At 48.0% G+C, this 6,667-nt stretch overlaps 1 pseudogene; it reads right to left on the reverse strand.

Moving 5' to 3' along the window:
* Positions 1 to 1,500: 1,500 nt before the first annotated feature.
* LOC102481602 (flap endonuclease 1-like) lies at positions 1,501 to 3,684 on the reverse strand (annotated as a pseudogene).
* Between the last annotated feature and the right edge of the window lie 2,983 nt (positions 3,685 to 6,667).

The raw sequence follows: 6,667 nt of genomic DNA on the forward strand, positions 1-6,667 counted from the left end.
CAGATTGGTTGTTGATGACATATCTAACAATCTGAAAGGCCTGCCTCCTGAGCTATGATTTTAGAAAGCCTAACTAGAGAGTTACTGGCCCAGGAGAGGAGTAAAACCCTGGAGCAGTATGGAGAAAAGTAACAGGGGGAGACTTATGAAGCTGACAATTGCCTTTGGGAGGAACATGCTGTGCTGTCAGGATCACAGGAGGCTGGTGTTATGTATGACCACGCAGTGACAATCTACTGATTCCAAAACCCAGGTAGAGCGCAAAAAAGCATGAGCCAATAACACAAGAAATATAAAGACAAATGAACCAAGGAGAGTCAAAGGAACAGAATCCCACAAGTCAGGTGAGATATGTAGTCACTTACCTGTTCTTTTTTTTTTTTTTTTTAACAGACTTCCAGGTCAAAGAGTGGCTTGACAGTACGGGTTCTTTCAATTGTGGTTCTGTTCTCCTCACCCCAATGTGGTATATCCAAGCGGGAGTCCCAGTAACTTAAGAGCAGAGTTGATGGTAAAGATTACCAGGTGGAATCATTTCAATCTAGGTTTTAATTGGTCTTGTGGGCCTCCCTTTTTCCAGGTGTCGATGTATTCCCAGTCTCCTGGTTGGAAAGGAAAAAGGGTTAGACCAGAGGAGGAAGGTATCTCCTGATTTCCAAAGGCCTTACATGCCTTTTTTACTTCCCCGTTTGGGACAGGGTATTTTAGATTTTCCATGTCTGTTAGAACTTTCTGGTATACCCGACCAAGCCAGGGCTTGCATTCCAAATGTTAGTTTATAAGCACTTAATTTAGTTTGTTATTTTGGAGACTTTTTTTTACTTTTTCTTTATGTAGCCTTAGAAGAAAACCAACACGTGGAAATCAAGGTCTTAGCCAAAAGTTTCAATTCAGTTGATTGCCTCGAAAAGGCCCTAAGAACATCACTGTTTTACTACTCTGAATAACCACTGTAAAGACTCGAATTACATTGCAAGTTCAACTTTCTGTCTACCCCAAAACACAGCCAATAATGAAATCCTTGTAGCCAACTCCAGGAACTCCTATCTATGTTATCTCTCAGTAGTGCTTCCCAGACTGGGTCTTCCTGATGACTCTTTCAGTGTGGGTCAAAGCTGAATTAGAGAAATAGTTCAATCATCGCCTTCCATAGGCACCAGTTGGCATTTCTGCATGGTCTTTTTTGTCTCCACCATTTATCTCCCAAATTGATGCTGTAACTTTCATATAAAATAGATTCAGTGTCCACGAAACTGCCTGAGAAGTGGTTTGAGCCTGACATACTTTGCTGAGTGGTGGTGGTGGTGTGGGGAGACATACCTCTGTGGCCTTTCTACCTTACGGAATCAAGCAAAAAAAGGGAAAACACATTTCGGAGAAGGGTAATGCAAGAAAAGCAATGAAATCCCCTCTCCTCCCCATGGAGGTTGCTCTAGCTCTAGTTCTTAAGTGTACAAGAAGGCATTCTGAAGTCAGGAAGTATAATGGAGGGAAACACATTTATTTTTCCCTTTTAAACTTTCCTGATGTCCCAGTTTTTGCCTTTTTCTTAGTGGATCCCTTGGATTCTGACTCTTTATGCTTAGCTGAAGAGAGAGTCGGTCTCCTTGAAGAAATCATCCAGACAGCCCTGGGTCCTTCTTGGGTGGCCCTTGCTCAGCCCCTTGACCCTGCTGCAGACTTGCTCTTCAGAGAACTGCTTTACACCACACATGAACTTGACTAGCTCTTCTTCATTTGGCTCACTCCACCTCAGCTTTACAGACCTGGGTCCAGCACCTCAGGCTTCAGGAAGAGCTGTTGGGCTTCCTTGTGAAGCCAATTTTCTGGCATAGGGTACTTGTTGGGGATGGAACTGCCACACAATCTCCACAGTGCTCTTGTGCTTCTGGACTGAGGTCTATGCCACTTGGGCCCAATGTCTCACTCTTGCAGTAGTCGCTGCCCAGCAGGATGCGCAGGTCCACAAACTGTTCCTGGTGCAGGCCTAGTTCCTACAGAGTTGGACTCAGGTAGAATTACTAGATGGACAGCTTCTTGGCCTTCAAGTGTCGCATTCGCACAGGGCTGCCAAAGGTGACACAGTTCACGTACTTGGTGGCTGCTGCATAAACTGCCAGCCTGCACCAGAGTAGCACAGCTGGACTCTGCCTCACTGGGTGCATCGAGGCAGGGGATGCCCATGAGGCTCAGCAGATGTTTACACTCATCATTGCGGTGCTTAGTGACCTTCACTAGCCAATTCGTGTATTTTTCTACCACTTCCTTGGCCCCAGCTGCCTGAGCCCGCTGCTCGCCTGCCTTGCGGTGTGGTGGCTTGCCGTGGAAGACGTACTTGGGCTTGACGCCAGTCTCCATCATGAGGACGGAGCAGTAGAACGTGCCCATCAGGTGGCTGGTGGTCGCGCCCTCCTCCTTCAGTAGCACACCCCCACCTCCACGAGCAGCAATCAGGAACAGATAAATGCTTATGGAGGCATCAACAGCCACCCTGCGGCCTAAAGTAGCTCTTGATTCATTCTCTCGGATGGCACTGGGGGCCACCTCAGCAATAAGTGTGCCCAAACCGGAAGATGGCTGGCCGGCCTTTGGGGAGCTGGACTTCCTAAGCTAGCGCTCAGTCCGGTGTGGCCCGGGACACCACAGAGCCAGCTCCCTACCCAGCTCTGCTGCAGCCAGTCTCTAGCTCAGCCGCCTCCGAAGCCCGCGCTTCCGTCACGTGACCTGCCCACCGCGCACTGCCTCCTGGGAAGTGTAGTGCAGGCCCGGCCCCTGGGAGAGCCGCGCTCCTGGGAGACAGTCCCTCCAGGCAAAGCGCCATGCTGGGCGACCCCACCCGCTCCTCCACCTTTGTCCTGCACCACACCAAACCCCCACCTGGAGCTATTTTGTGATCCTGAACAAGGCTACCGGGGCAAGGATGCCACAGGAGATGGGTTTCCTGGCACAGTTGTTGATATAGGTGCTTTTAAGAGTCTGGTTAGTTGGGGCCCGCAGGTAGCGTGGTGTTTAAGACCATGGGATCCTGGGACCAGCAGTTAGTGTAATGGTCATGTCGCTGGACTCCTGCGTGGCCATAGAGATTCAAGTCGCAGACCCGGTGGCTTGAAAGTCATGTCAGGAGCAGAGTGGAGAAAGGCTTGTGGCATGATGATTAGATTACCACTGGGGGGTGGGGGGAGTTCTCACTTTCCCTCTCATTATTTCTCTCTGTCACTCTCATGTGCACACTCGCACTTGCCCTATCGCAAAAACCTTTAAAAAAAAAAAAAAAAAGGTCTGGGGACCAGCAGTTAGCATAATGGCTATGTAGTTGGACTCCCCCTAGTCGACCACGATTCACGTCCCAGATCCGGTGGCTTAAAACTCACTCCGGGTGTGTGTGCGTGTGTGCCCAAGATCCCGAGAGGAGAATGGAGGAGAAGGGATTACTGCGTGGCCGTCCCCCCTGGGGGGTGATTTCTCGCTTTCTGTCTCTCTGTCTCTCTGTCTGGTGAGCGCACGCGCCCTATAGCAAAAACCTCTCCAAAAAAAAATAAAAGTCTAGTTAGTTTGTCCCACCTTGCTTGAGGACTGGGCATCATCTGATTCCCAGTCTTTGAAAGGTGTTCTTGATACAAACATTGGTCTGTTACCGCACTGGATGATGTCCTTTAACAAGACTTTGATTATGTTAGGTGCCATTTCTTTGCAGGTAGCAAAAGCCCCCACCCAACCCGAGAGGATGTCAGCAGCAGGAGGTATCTAAAGTTCCCTGTAGCTCTGAGCATAACTGAGAAGTCCACTTGCCAATCCTCTCCTGGTGGTCTCTGGACCAAACCAGTTGAAAGGCCCTTTTCTTTGTTCCAGCCAGGTAAAATATGCTATGGCACCAAGTGGGACATATTTCAAGTACTACTCTAATTAGCTGTGAAATTAGGGGTTGTGCAGAGCCAATCAAAAAGAGCCTCTTCACCAAAGTGCATATACAAATGGGCCTCCCTTCTGGCCTGTAGGGCAACTGCTTCTGGAAAGAGTAGTTGCCCACGTGGGCTCAGTAACCACCACAGGTATTTGAGACTTTTAATGTGTCCCATTTAAGAGCCCTTTCTTTGAGGAAATATTCTGGGTGTATAATATGGGCAATGGGGGAAGAGAATATTAGAGGCATCCGGAAGGTGATTTCCCCTACCGCTGCCTTTTCAGGGTCTAGGCCAACTTAATTTTCTTATGTTACTTCAGCATCTCCTCTCTGATGACAACAGTAGATCACTGCCACATGCAAGGGTTTATCATCTTTAAAGTCTTAAAGTGATACAGCCACTTAAGAATGTTTTTGTCAGAGGGGACATGCACTCACTGGAGAGAAAATGAGGAAGCATCCCCGTGCAGAATGGTCACGTCACGATCACTTCTCTACTGATTCTCCTGCCTTTCAGGATTTTCGACATGCATGTACATGCACTTGGCACGTTTTTCAGGCTGCTAGGTCTGGGACAAACCTTGCAACGAGCCACATGGGATCCAGCTGCCTTAACTACCACACCACTGGCCAGCCCAGTACTGCCATTTTTAACCTTTCAGAGACCAGTATGCTTCTTTCTTTTCAAATAGCTCCATGTGCATGCAAAGTGAAGAATGCATATTTGGAATCTGTTTATATATTTAGGAATTTTCCTTTGCCAAGCTCCAATGCTCAAGTCAGGAAAATTAGCTTGGTCTTTTCTGAGGAAGTCAGGTGGGTGAGCACTGACTCCCACAACCTCGTGGAGGCTAAGGATGGCATGTCCTGCTCTTTTCTGTTCTTCCTCCATGTAACCACTCCCATTTATAAAACATTTAGCTTCAGTATTGTTTTTCCTTTAAGAAGTAATTTTTATTTTATTTATTATTATTAATTTGCTATAGGGCACATGCACTCACTAGAGACAGACAGAGAGAGAGAGAAAGGAAAAGTGAGAAAGCAAACTGTCAGGTCTAAGGTTCAAACCACTGTCAGTGGGCGTCCAGCACCTTACCACCATGCCACTTACTGGCCCCTAGATTCTGCATTTTAAATGGATTCACTTTGAGATCTAACTCATTCGATTATACTTCTTCTAGAGCTTTGACACAATTGTGGGACAGGTGTTCCCCACCTATGGGAGGATGGCTGTGGATTGAGTATTACGGACTTTAAGCTTACATTGCGGTCACCGCTGAGCACAGCCTGAAGCTGCAGAATCCTGCCCTAGCACAGACAATGCACGCCCTTTTTTATGCAGGTCTGGGGATGGTGGGGAGCTCATGTAGTCAGAGGCTGTCCAGAGGTCAGCTTCTCCACTTCCCTGGCTTCACAGGGGACACTTTCCTTTCAGTGGCCCTTCTCTTTGCAGAACACACACTGGTTAAGGCCTATCTTCTGGATCCTTCTAAGTGATGTTTCAGGTGATTAACTGAAGTTGCAGGACTGCTTTCCAGTGGGCTCCCTTGTCCCAGGGATTCTGATTGACCCCGAAGAGCCAAGGCCAAAAGTCCGTTTTGCCCTTTCATCCTTAGGATACAGTTGTCAAACACCCCATACACCAATCCCACCAGTCTTGAAAGAGGGGTCTCTGAGTTGACCCCTTGTTTTTGTAACTTTCTCCTAATGTCAGGGCACTCTGGGATATAAGATGGGATTTTATGACTGCCATCCCCTCCACTGAGACAGGGTCAACATTTGTATTTGTGTGGAGACATTCCTTCAGCCTCTCCATCAAGGATGGGGTCTTCTTTTGGCCCTTGGGTGATTTCCTGGATTTTACTCCAATTAGTGGGTCTTTTCCTGGCCGCCTATACCTTCTCCTTTAAGATCACTGGCCTAAAATGGGTTAGGCAGTTTTCCTCTCTCCTGTCTGAATATAGCCCAGGTCAGCATCTGGCAGCACCAAGACCCCTGGCCAGTGTATTTCATCACCAGCACTGTCCCTGTTCATCTTATTGGCTTCTTCTCTAGCCTTTGCTATGGCTGATTAAAGCCCTTTCTTCCCCTGTTCAGAGAGTGTGAAGGAAATTAGGACATCCACCCAGATGGGTTTGTAAGATTCCCGTAACTTGGCTGGGAAAGCCCTAGGGGTCTCCTGTAATATTTTGAGTGATCTTTTCAGTTGAACAGGTCAGAGGCAGTGAAAGAAATACAAACAGGGCCCAAGTTTCCATCCCTATTTGGTACCTCTCTAAGACACAGCCTTCATGGGTTCCCTGGCTGGTGCCACTACGCATGCTCACTGGGCGAGGTCCAGGTTGTTGAACTACCAGAGAGGGGGATCTGGATTTGGGGTTGAGGGACAAGTGTAAGGAAGGGGGCTGATCCTTGGATGAGGGAAGTTGGAGGAGTCCGAATGCCGTAGGACTTGGTATGTTTGACAAGCTGGAAGAAGTGGACGGGGAGGATGGGACAGGTAGGTGAGAGGCAGTTGACCGTGGAAGAGAGTAACTCATCTTCAGGACTTTCTAGGACTGGGAGCATTGGCTTTCCCTTTTGGCTTGTGGGTGGCTCCACACTCGTGTCAAGATAGCACTTCTTTCTGTAGCCTTTGATTTTGGACCAGTATGCTTCTTTCTTTTCAAATAGCTCCATGTGCATGCAAAGTGAAGAATGCATATTTGGAATCTGTTTATATATTTAGGAATTTTCCTTTGCCAAGCTCCAATGCTCAAGTCAGGA

Source organism: Tupaia chinensis, unplaced genomic scaffold, assembly GCF_000334495.1.
Source record: "Tupaia chinensis unplaced genomic scaffold, TupChi_1.0 Scaffold000028_1, whole genome shotgun sequence".
In the NCBI taxonomy this organism is placed as follows: Eukaryota; Metazoa; Chordata; class Mammalia; order Scandentia; family Tupaiidae; genus Tupaia; species Tupaia belangeri.